A 12,621-nucleotide genomic window follows, 5' to 3' on the forward strand; every position below is an offset into this window, starting at 1 on the left:
CCTTGTTCTCGCCCCACCACTGTATATTTGAGTGTGAGGGGTTGCTAAAATGATCATTTAGCTATAGATCATTTAGATTATGAGGCAAGACATTTTGCCTTGATTGACAAGATTGCATATCTTCCAGAGATCCTAGGTTCGGTGCTGGATTAGAATTGGATTATCTTCTTTTGGAGAAGTGGGGAATGTATTTTAAGGAGGTGTAGCAACTTTGCAAGATATGGGAGGAAGCATGCATGCCTGTGCATGTGTGTGTGTTCTGAGAAGCCCAGAAGAGTTGACTATAATGAACTTTAGTTGTATTTTGCTACCCAGCAACCATTTACCTTTATTCTGACAGCCATATGTGGTTTCTCTCTGAGAAATCACCCCTTACCCATTCCGTTGATTACAGATCCACATGCAGATTTGGATTATCCAATTCCCTATTTGCACGTGACCCAGACAAAATCAGATAAACATGATGAGCCTCTGGACTCTCTGGGAAAGATATTCTTGTTGTTTCTAGTGGCAGCTGAAGCTTAAAGAAGAGAAGACATGGAACTTCTATAGTCATCTTACGACCACAGAGGGAGATCTTATTTGAGGATAAAGCCAACATATGGAGGACAGTAGAACTAAGCCAAAAGACAGCAGTGATGGATCTTGATGTTAGGTTTGAAATCCTCACATTGCAGCCAGTACCTGAAGTCAATTCTGTCCTTAGACTTTTCAGGTCAATGAGCCAATACATTCCCATTTATCAAAATACATGTTCTGTTGGATTTCCTGCCATTTTCAACTGGAGCGGTTTTAACTGATGCACCAGACAAGTATCCACTCCCCTGGGGATGCCCTGAAGATGTTCTGAAAGGAGAGCCTGAGACAAGGACTTCCTCAGGTGCACATAGTTTACTTGGGAGGTGATTCCAGGCAGTAGGAATGAGAGACTAGGGAAAGGGAGACAAGAAGGGTCAATCCCACTGGGGATTCTCTGAGGACCTGTGTGGAATGCAACTCAAAATTGTCCCACCAGGAGACGGGGGTAGAAGGGTGGTGGAGCTGTGACATTTATACACTGGCCCCCGTCTGAGTTATTTGAGGGTTGTTCCCAGGAGTCTTAACTCCAGTGTGCATATTGGATTGCAAAAGTGCATATTGCATATTGGATTGCAAAGAGCTGAAGCTCAGCAGATTTCCACAGTTTTAGAGAAATCTCAAAGTCAGCAAAGCAGAGGGACCCTGAGAAAGGCACTTGATGTGAGATGTAGGCGGTATGCACCTAACTGTCCATCACAGATGCACTGAAACTAGATGGACCAGAGGGATGTGGTATTGGTGTGCCAGAAGCATCAACTACAAGATCCATTCCCCGTTTTTTCCTTTCAGATTTCTCTACTAACAGACCTCTTTAAATCAACTACAGGAATTGAAGAACCTGCTCACACCTACCTTGGGCTTAGCCTATTCCAATACAACTCTTTCAAATCATCAGATTGATGTCTCCAATACCATGGTGGTAGAGCAACCCTTCATAAGAGGACTCCAGAACAATTTACTTCTGCCCCTACATCTGCTTCTCAAAGACACTGGTTTGCCCCAGGTAAATTTACCAGTGGAATATAAGACATTTCTAAAAATAAAAAACTTTTAAGCAGCAGAGACCCAAATTTGGATGGATCCAGAATTCAATGAACATGGAATCTGACTATTTTATGAGGAAGCTGACATAAACCAGGACAGCTAAAGCTCACAGTTGATAAAGTCAGTCCAATCCTTGACACACTTGAATTCCAAATCTAATCTGTACTAATATAGGCTGGAAACCAGGTCAAGAGGTATTACATCATAGTGTGGGGAAATAACCTGGGGACTTCTGTCTTAGTCTCCCCCTTCCTCCTGGAAAAATATCATGTAACAGATGTCTCTTCCTCAGAGCCTACAGATAACTGTGTTTGCCTATTTATAGAATAATTAATCAGTAAATTTAAAAATTATTTTGGGGGCTAACCTGGCTGACAGCTGGCTTGCTAACCAAATATATCTGTTCTTGTTTTGTCCTTTGTCCCTGAAAAGGGAATGTATATGAAATCTATAGACCGATAGGATCATTACTTCAACTGGTATGGGCTTTGAGGCCTCCAAACAGCAAGGCTGAGATAACTGAATTTTGGGGTATAGAAGTCCTCCTTGGATAAATGGCCAGGGGGATAGCAGACAGGGAAGAGACTGAGTATGAGCGTGAATGTGTGTGTGTGTGTGTGTGTGTGTGTGTGTGTGTGTGTTAAAGCAAGATCTTTGGTTTTTGTTGTTGTTGTTGTTGTTGTTAAAGATTTTATTTATTTATTTGAGACAGAGAAACTGAGAGAGAGAGAAAGAGAGAGCATGAGCAGGGTGGAGGGGCAGAGGGAGAAGGAGGGGCAGAGGGAGAGGAAGAAGCAGACTCCCCACTGAGCAGGGAGACTGATGTGGGGCTCAATCCCAGGACCCTGAGATCATGACTTGGGCTGAAGGCAGACGCTTAACTGACTGAGCCGCCCAGGCGTCCGTGTGTGTGTGTGTGTGTGTGTGTGTGTGTGTGTGTGTGTGTGTGTGTGAAGGCAAGACCTTACCCTGTGCAGACTACTGGGCCACCTCCTCTCCAGACAACGTGTCACTGGTAGCCAAGCGTTTCCAGGTTTCACTGCTAAAGGAGTAGACACGGCCACTTGATTGTATCTCCTTTCTTTCTTTCCTGTTCTTTGCTTAACTGTTTGAATATTTTGGCCTTTAAATGGTCTTTAAAAGTAAAAGCAGTTGCATTTTGTCACGCAAGTTTTTTGTCTTTAGTCAAAAATACCTTTTCATGAAATAGAAATATATGGTATCTCCTGTATTACTTTACAGGATTAAATTACTTCCGTTCTCTGTTCCTTCTAAAGAGAGAGTAAGAAAGGGCAGGGGTCTCTTCAATCCAAAAGACCCATCCCCAATTTTAAGCATTTAACCTCACCATTTCAAGTCCTGAGAATACTTGTCTATATCTTCCAAAGGACCCAGCATTCAGGAAGGACTTGTTCTGCCAAATAACCGGTAAACATACCAGGGAAAGGAGAGCCCAGACCTCAGAGTTGCATTTTGGCTAAGACCTTGCTCTGCAAAATATGGATCATGGTCTGAAGAAATTTCTGGAAGCCCTGCATACAGGACGGTGCCCTTTGTCACAATAACTGTGACATTTTTACCTAGGACAATGGAAGACCCAGAGAGTTAGCTTCATTCCTGATTCCTGAACTCTGTTGGCAACATCCACATGGACTCCATGCTACTTCCTGGGCCAACAAGAATATTTAGTAATGTCAGACACTTCCAAAGATGACTTATATTATGCCCTGTGCTGGGTCTCCATCCATTTCAGTTACAGTCTCATATAAACAGATATAAGATTCTGCCTTATATATAATCCCAGCCATCTTATTATGGCCTACAGTTTATATCCTGGTTCTGGAAAGTATTATCCCAATTCCACCATGTCCTTCAATATATCCTGGAAGAATATCTCAATATCTATATTTATAATAGACACAGAATGAGATAGAGATTCTCTGTGACACAGAATCTCGTAGGCCAACCAAGACAAGCTGAAGCAAATCCTTTAGGGCCCCCAAAAAGCTGTTCAAAGTGTAGGCTCCAGAAACAGGAGAGATCATTTTAACAGGAGATGCTACTGACTTTCCTATCGACATACCTATACAACCTGCTTTTGCTGAAAACTGGAAGACTGTTTCCAAGGATGACTTGCATCGTGGAGGCAATCCACCCCCCCTGCATCCTGCGTGATCCATTTTCTCCTCTTTTCTGCTAGTCCTCACCCTCCACTCTTTATCCTTTTGTTCAGCTCTGTGGAATCAGAATGCATACTGGGGAAACAAACCAAACTCTAGTTCTATTGGCACGTTGGCATAGGTATATAGTAGGGATCAACAAATATTTGATTAATACATGAAGATATGTTTGTTTACATATTTTTGGCAGATATTTATAATATTCCTAGACATCTAGTTACTTTCATCAAAATGCACCTCACCTCATTACATTTGGAGCACTCTCTTAAAAATTCAGAACTTATCTGGGATTCTGGATTATATTTTCCACCTAAAGGTTGCGCTGAGTATATTACTCATCGTTTGTGCCCGAGCCAGGGGAAAACAATGCAGGATTCCATTAGAGGCATATCTCTCAAAAGCACTAAAACTCAAGACTTCCACTTTGGGTTGTATCTTCTTGAAAGCCATTCTATTTGATTTTATAGGTGCTCATTTTTGGTTTTAGGTACAAGAAATACAAACTAAAAGTAGGAGGAGAATGAAGCACATTTGCCTCATAAGCAGAGCAATTTAGTAACTATCAACATAGAAGAGAATTTAGATCGGCTTTTTCAGTTCAGAAATATCTTTCATGCGAATAGTCATTGTATTCAATCATTTAATTCATCTGATAATTTCCCAGATTGTCTTCATTACAGTTGCCTCGCATTGGACTTGCTTTTGGCTTAATTTTCTTTTTGTTGGCATAGTTTCGCTGAAACTAATTTCTAGATTTTCCTATTGCCTTCCTCAAATTCAGACTATGGGCTGAGTAGAAGGTGGAATTAATTAACTGTTATATTTGGTAAATATCTCTAAACTGTGGCCTCAGCTAATGACAGATGTCATGAGTATGTCTCCTACCAGTGAGTGATCCTGTACTTGGGGGAGGGATGTATTCTTCTCTCCTTTTTCCAGATGGGTTTGGCTGTTCAGTTCAATAACATAATATGTAGATGATCAGAGACCTGTCTACAATAGAAGGGCCAGATGAGCAGTTTGGGTCTTAATGTCTTAGTTTCCAACTTGGCAATTAAGCAATGTAATCATTAAGCTCAGAGGAGGTGCTACTGGTATTTAGGCAAGAAGGTTCTTTGGTGTGAGGGATTATCCTAAGCATTGTGGGATGTGTAGCCTCTCTGGGATCCTCCCAGTTAAAGTGACAACCCAAACTGTTCCCACACCTCTCAAACCCCTCATCTGGTTGAGGAGTGCTAAAAGAACAAGGACTTGCTTTGTAGAGAGTGTCTGGGAGTTAAATGGCGAATCTCTACTTACCTACATGAAGAATCCTGAAAGATAGGCAACAGATAAATAATGCCCTCACTCTCCACTAGAAGTAGCTCATTCTGCATGATCTGACTTGGACTTTAGACTGCCCAAGCTCTTGATCCAAGCCCAGATGCTCCAGAAAATTCTCCAAAGGGATGGTAGATACCTAGTCTCATTTCAAGACTTGACTTTGGCTCTAGAGTTTATCCTAAGCTATTCTGCTTCTGGGGATTAGAAATAGATTCAGGGCCCTGAATTTACTTTTTGTCCCTCTTCAGGCATCCTAGTATAAGGCTGCTGTTGACCAGATGAGCTGTGTTATATGGAGGGAGAAAAGATCCTGTCTTTGTTAGGCTAAAAAAAAAATTTCCAAAACTAATGAAAACTTAAGGAACCAAATGCTTATTATATGTGATTATCACAGTAAAGCATTGTTTTAGAATGTTGTTGACACAGGTCTTGGGACTGTGTGTTCATAAACACAGTGCTCTCATGGGTGGAAGAAAATTCCAATCTAGGTTATTTTTAGAGAAAATTGTAGTTCTTTGTTTCTCCTAAAATAGAAAGGATCATATTTTCAATGCCTTTGTGGCTGTATCATGTTAATGAGGATAGTAAAAATATGTGGTCTTAACTGGTTAGATACAGGACTCCTACGAGAGGCAGGTGGCAAGCACACTCATGTTCCTTCCTAAAAGATTTAACACTTATTTGTCGATTATGCATTATATCCTGCACACTGCTAAGTGTGGAAGGAATGCAAAAAAGGATGTTACATAAGATACATGTATTTCCTTCCCACCAGGAGTTCCAATGAGCCACATACACAAAAGGGACAGTAAAGAATCAAAGGCAGTCTGGGATATGTGCCCCCAGGGCGGTCACTGTGGCATTGTTCAGAAAACCGTCTGTTGGCCATATCACAGTCACTTTATCTCCAAGTCACATGACCATACCTCCCACATTCGTATTGCCTACATGTGGATTTCAACTCTGCATCTGTAGGAGTCTTTCTAACCTACACGTCTAATGAGATTTAATGTTTTGTGATAAAAGCTTCTGAAGGATAGCGATCTTTTTCCAAATAAATGCAAACTTGACCTTTCTGAACACTGCTGGAAATATGTTCTTCTGAACAGTCAAATTTCCTAGATAGCTATGGGTCCAGTCCATTGAGGGGATGGGGTGGGACACTGTCCACTTTGTTATCTTGAAAATGATTAACCACTTTTGATTCAGGCTTTCTGGTCAACTTCAATCCCATTTCAAGTCAGCAAACATTTATTGAATGGTAGCTATGGGGGATATAAGAACTACTGAGTGAAGCTCTACCCTTCCAGGGTCATAGATTAGTGATTCTCAAACCTGACTATCTATCAGAAACATCTGGCAAATTTCAAAAGTATTCAGACCTACTTAATATGATTCTCTGACAGTATGCCCCAGACACCTTTTTATTTTATTCAATTAATTAATTTTTAAAAGATTTTAATTATTTGATAGAGAGCTTAAGTGGGGGTAGGAGCAGAGGGAGAAGCAGGCACCCCGCTGAGCAGGGAGCACGATGTGGGACTTGATCCCAGGACCCTGAGATCATGACCTGAGCCCAAGGCAGATGTGTAACCAACTGAGCCACCCAGGTGCCCCAATTAATTTTTTTTTTTTTTTTACTGTATGATCTCAATTATATTAGGCATCTAAAAACAACCTGAATTCATAACTCAGAGAATAAATTGGCAGTTGCCATAGGTATGGGAAATGGGAAGGGAAAATGGATGAAGGTGGCCAAAATGTACAAACTTGCAGTTATAGGCTAAAGAAGTTCTGGGGATATAATATACAACATGGTGAATATAGTTAATACTATATTGTATATTTGAAAGCTGCTAAGAGAATAGATCTTCAAAGTTCTTATGACAAGAAAAAGAACTATAGCTATATGCAGTGATGGATGTTAACTAAACTTATTTTGGCAATCATTTTGCAATTTATACATGTATCAAATTATTATGCCATGTATCTAATGCTGTTATACAATATTATATGTCAATTACATCTGCTTAAAAATTTTTTAGTTTTCATTATTATTTTGTTAATAAGCAACTTTTCAGATGATTCTAATGGACATATGGGGTCTGGACAAACAGACCAAAACAACAACAGTTTGATAAATATTGTAATAGAGGTATAAATAAAATTTAAGGAACGGCTGGAAAAGGAGATTCATTTCACATGGGAATACTGGAGATCTCTTCTTGGAGAATGTAAGGGTGGAGTGGGGCCAGATGGCTGAAATTTTGAAGTTCAGATGTCTGCCCTTCATCATTTGTTTCCAGTTCTCTCTCCTATTAATCAGCTATTAACTGTCCCTCTTAGAGCTGCGAGTGCATGTCTATAGCAGCCCATTTCTAATGTAATAACGCTAAGCATCTGGGGCTAGGAAATTTAATTTCTAAGTTTGTTGGACTTGAATGTAAATTAAGAATAAATAGGTTCCACTTCCCACTAAAGGAACTAGGATTTCTTGGAAAAATGGCTGACTCCAGATCTGGGGCAGGACACGTATGTGATGAACATAGGGCATCTTGTTATGCCAGCAAACAAGGAAGTTATTAAGACTAATGGGGTCCTATCACAAGAACACAGATCCAACTTGAGGAGCCTCCCCTGGGCCAAAGAGGGGGCTATATGAATATCAGTAAGGATAATAACTGCAACAGATTGAAACAAATTAAATATATAAATATCCAAGGGCTCATAATGAGGCTTAAACACAAAGGCAATAAAAGCAAAAGACCCCCCAAACCCAAAAAACCAAAAAACCCGAATCTCATTGGTGAATTGGAATTATAGGGCACTATGAGAATTCAAAAGTAACATCAAGTGCTTGTCCTCCTTTTCTTATATTTACCCTTTCAGGGTAAACAAATTATTGTTACGGCAAGTTGGCCTTTTTTCTTTTTTTTTTTTTAAAGCAGATTTCCAGTTAATCAACGAGGAGGAAATTAGAAAAAAACACGTTTTGAAACCCATAATGAGTCCAGGTAATAGTCATCAATGGATTGATGTATCTATCTGTCTATCTATCATCTATCTATCAAGTATCTCAGTTATCTGTTGACACATGACAAACCACCATCTTGTGGGTCAGCTGGGGTCACTAATGTGGCTATGTTCTTTGGGGGACTCAGTCAGGGCTGCAGTGTCTAAGATGGCCCCACTCACAAGGCAGGCCTTGGTGCTGACTATCACCAAGGAGCCTTGGTTCTCCTCCAGGTGACCTCTCATCATTCATAGTCTGTCCTGAGCTTCTTCACATGGTGGTTGGCTTCCACAAGGGTGGAGGAAGAAGCTATTAAAGCTGACTGATCTCTTAAGGACCAAACCCTCAAGAGACACCGTGTCACCTCTGCCACCTTCTTGGTTGAAGCAAATCACAAAGTCAGTCCAGATTCAGAGGAAGGGGAAATGGACTCCAGCTCTGATGGGAGGCACGGGCTTCTCGGGAACAACTTATCAGTGTCTGTCCCATAGCCACAATAGTTCATATCCCTTGCAAAATACATTTTACTCCCCCCAAATGTCTCCATCTTGGCATCTGCTGAAAGTCCACGGTCTTGTTAGCCAAACCAGGTCCTCAGCTGTAGCTCCTGTTGATCTGAGACCTATGGACTAGGAAGACAAGTTATCACCCCCCCCCCCACAGGGGACATACAATAGGGAGGCTGTGACCGGGCATAGCTGGTCAAAAGAGGAAAGAATGGGAAGCACATGGCAATCACTCTTCCATAGCAATTCTGAATCCAGACACATCTCACCATTTACCACAATTCTGGGGCGAGACAGGGGAGGTGTGGCTGCCAGCGGCCTTTGGAAACAATATATCACAGATTCTAAAATCTTTAGGTGAAAAGTTTGTGGAGAACTTGATGCTAGAGAGATGGGACTTGGCACTGTATGAGCCTAATAACCCGTCTCAGCAGTAGTCAAAGTAGGGCAAGCAGAATTATGAGTCTGGTGATGTAGTACGAGAAGAAGGCCATGGTGTCACACCGTAACTATTCCTGTCCTGACATTGATCCTGAATCTCTTTGAACTCCTATACCTGACAACTAATCTACAGGAAACACAAGAGCTAGAGGAACGAGTTAAATGACACAAAAAAGTAATGAGCCAAAGTCAAAATACTCAACATTCTACGGTATAAATGACTTTGTTCCCTTCACAAATCAGTGGCAAGAAGAACAGGGAGGGGTTGTTAAAGAGTGAAAGAGAAAAGGTATCTTGAGGAAGTCCCAATAGTTCATTTTTGCTTTTGTTTCTCTTGCCCTTGTAGATGTGTCTAGCAAGAAGTTGCTGCGGCTGAGGTCAAAGAGGTGGCTGCCAAAGGACACAAACACAGTGATTTGAGGGGGCATATGCACCCCAGTGTTTATTTTTTTAATTTAAAAATTTAAAAAATTTTTAAAGATTTTATTTATTTATTTCAGAGAGAGAGAAAGCAAGAGAGAGTGAGCGCCCAAGTGGCAGGGAGGGGAAAAGGAGAAGCAGACTCCCCTCTGAGCAGGGAGCCTGAGGTGAGGCTCGATCCCAGGACGCTGGAATCATGTCCTGAGCCAAAGGCAGATGCTTAAATGACTGAGCCACCCAGGTGCCCCCACCCCAGTGTTTATAGCAGCAATGTCCAGAAAAGCGAAAATATCGAAAGAGCCCAAATGTCCATCAACAGATGAATGGATAAAGAAGATGTGGTCTATATATATATATACAATGGAATATTCCTCAGCCATCAAAAAGAATGAAATCCTGCTATCTGTAACAACGTGTATGGAACTGGAGGGTATTATGCTAAGCAAAATAAGTCCATTAGATAAAGACAAATACCATATGATTTCACTCATGTGGAATTTAAGAAACAAAACAGGTGAACATAGGGGAAGGGAGGGAAAAATAAAATAATACGAACATTGAGAGGGAGACAAACCATAAGAGACCCTTAACTCTAGGAAACAAACAGCGTTGCTGGAGGGGAGTTGAGTGGGGGGATGGGGTAATTGGGTGATGGGCATTAAGGAGGGCACTTGATGTAATGAGCATTGGGTGTTATGTGCAACTGATGAATCACTAAACACTACCTCTGAAATTAATTAAAAGAGAGAGAGAGAGAAGGCATAGCAATCAAATACAGTGTGTGGACCTTATTTGAATTCTGATTCAAACAAAAGTTCCTGTCAGCTGGTGATGCATACTAAACTATTTATGGGTAAAATACCATAATGTCTGGGATTTGCTCTAAAATATTCCAGACAAAAGAAATGGGGCAGGTTGGGTGGGGCGAATAAAATAAATGGGTAAAATGTTGGTAACTGTTGAAGGTAGCAAATGGGTAAATACAGGTTTTTCCCACTTTTGTGCATGTTTGAACATTTGCATAATAAAAGTTAAAAGAGAGCATCATTTCTGAATGAAGGGATTTTCCTTAGTAAATACATGAAGGGCCAGCACCATGGGGCAGCATCCCTGTCATCCCAGCAGTGACTCAGGGCTGGACTTTGGCTGGTTTCCTAGTTTTCCTCTGGGTGAGGTGGGCGGGGACTGTGGTTGAAGCAGGAAGAGACAAGCTGTGAGTTCACCTGATAACCAGGATCCACACCTTACTCCTGGTACCTTTTTTTTTTTTTTTTAAGATTTTATTTATTTATTCATGAGAGACAGAGGGAGAGAGAAAGAGAAGCAGAGGGAGAAGCAGGCTCCCAAGGAGCAGGGAGCCCGATGTGGGACTCGATCCCAGGACTCTGGGATCATGACCTGAGCCGAAGGCAGACGCTTAACCATCTGAGCCACCCAGGCGCCCCACTCCTGGTACTTTTTATCTAAAATCAAATAATCCGTTGGTTTATATTAGACAAACCAGTCAATCAATCATTTATGGGGCTCCCTTACTTTAAAAAAATTAGTATTTATTATTGTAAAGTAGCACATGCTACTTTGTTTATTTTATTCAAATTTTAAAATTCTATTTAGTTAACATATAGTGCAATATTGGTTTCAGGAGGAGAATTTAATGATTCGTTGCTTACATCTAACACCCGGTGCTCATCACAAGTGCCCTCTTTCATGCCCACCCGGCCGATTCCCCACCCACTTTAAAACACATTACACATAGTTTCAAGAAGTCAAATAGTTCTACACAATTTGCAACAACAAAAAAAAGCAAGTAGCTCTTTGCTTGACTCTTCCCTGCTTGGATTTTCTCTGGCCAGAGCTGTAACTTCTACTTCTTGTAGTTCTTTCTCATAATATTTATTTCCATAGGTCAGAATATCTGTTTACCCTCTTTCTCTCTTATTTTCCAATTTTAGATATGACCCTATGGCCTCCCACTAAAGAGAGTGAGGATTTAGCTCTTACATCACCCTCCACGCATACAAACTTGCCACTCTTATTTTCCCAATCGCTTCATTTTTTTTTTTTTTTTGTTAAATCAATATTCAGTGTTTGCACTGTGAGAACCAGGTAAATACTGGTCACAGCCCAGCCAAGTGGTGAGCTCAGAGTCTATTTTCTTTCTTGTGAAATGTTTTGATCTTTCAGATGTTACTAACTGTCTCATGTGGTCATCTCTTCATTTGCTTCATGTCCTGGGGACCTATGGCTGCAAACCTGAAATGAGGCTGTGGAAGTCCAGAATATTCTAAACATACAAGCACATCAGGTGTTTGATTCCTCTGTGTTCTTCTTTTCCAGAGAAATCCCTCCTGGGTATCTCCAGCCTCCAGTTCCAGAATGAACCGACCACTCCACAGAGCTTGCGTTCACCTCCTTGCTTTGCTAGATCCCTGGCTGCCTGGCTCCCAGGACTCGTTCCTGGTTTTCTCCCTTATTTCAGTGGAGCACTCTCCTATAGTTTCTTGAGATTGGGCGTGTAGTGGGGAATAATGACTATTACAGTGGTGTTACGTGTACAAGAAAATGAAGAGCCAGGCTTGTCTTATCACGGGCTGGGTTCCCTGTGAAGCAGGTTCTGGGAAAGAGGCTAGGGAGCTAGAGGTTCACTAGGACACTCTTGGGGGTCAGTAATTGGAAGGGAAGGAACCAGGATTGGGTAGAGGGAGAAGCTCAGCTGCAGTTCAGTCTCGGTGGGGCCTCCATGGTACTACAGGTTGTTCTGGAGAGGAGCTGAGCCGCCGCATTGTCCCAAGTCAGGATGACGGTCCCAGGCCTTCATACGTCCACAGCAATCAGGCGCTGGATTCCAGTGCCTCTAGGACGTGGCTGTGGTCTTGAGTGAGGACCCCTCTTCAGCCAAGGTAATCCCTGCAGGGGCTGAGAGCACCCACTGCAGTCCATCCCTGAGTTACTCGCATCCATTATCTTGTTTCAGGTCTGAGAGCAGTTTCTCTGGGATTCCAATTGGCCTCTTTTCCAGGGAAACGCAGAAGATGGAAATTAGTGGGACAACCTGCAGCGCTTACCACTGAAGCTGGTCTCACTCCCCCGAGAGCTCTTACCCCACAGTCCAAAA

The sequence above is a fragment of the Zalophus californianus genome, chromosome 7 (assembly GCF_009762305.2).
Source record: "Zalophus californianus isolate mZalCal1 chromosome 7, mZalCal1.pri.v2, whole genome shotgun sequence".
Lineage (NCBI taxonomy): Eukaryota > Metazoa > Chordata > Mammalia > Carnivora > Otariidae > Zalophus > Zalophus californianus.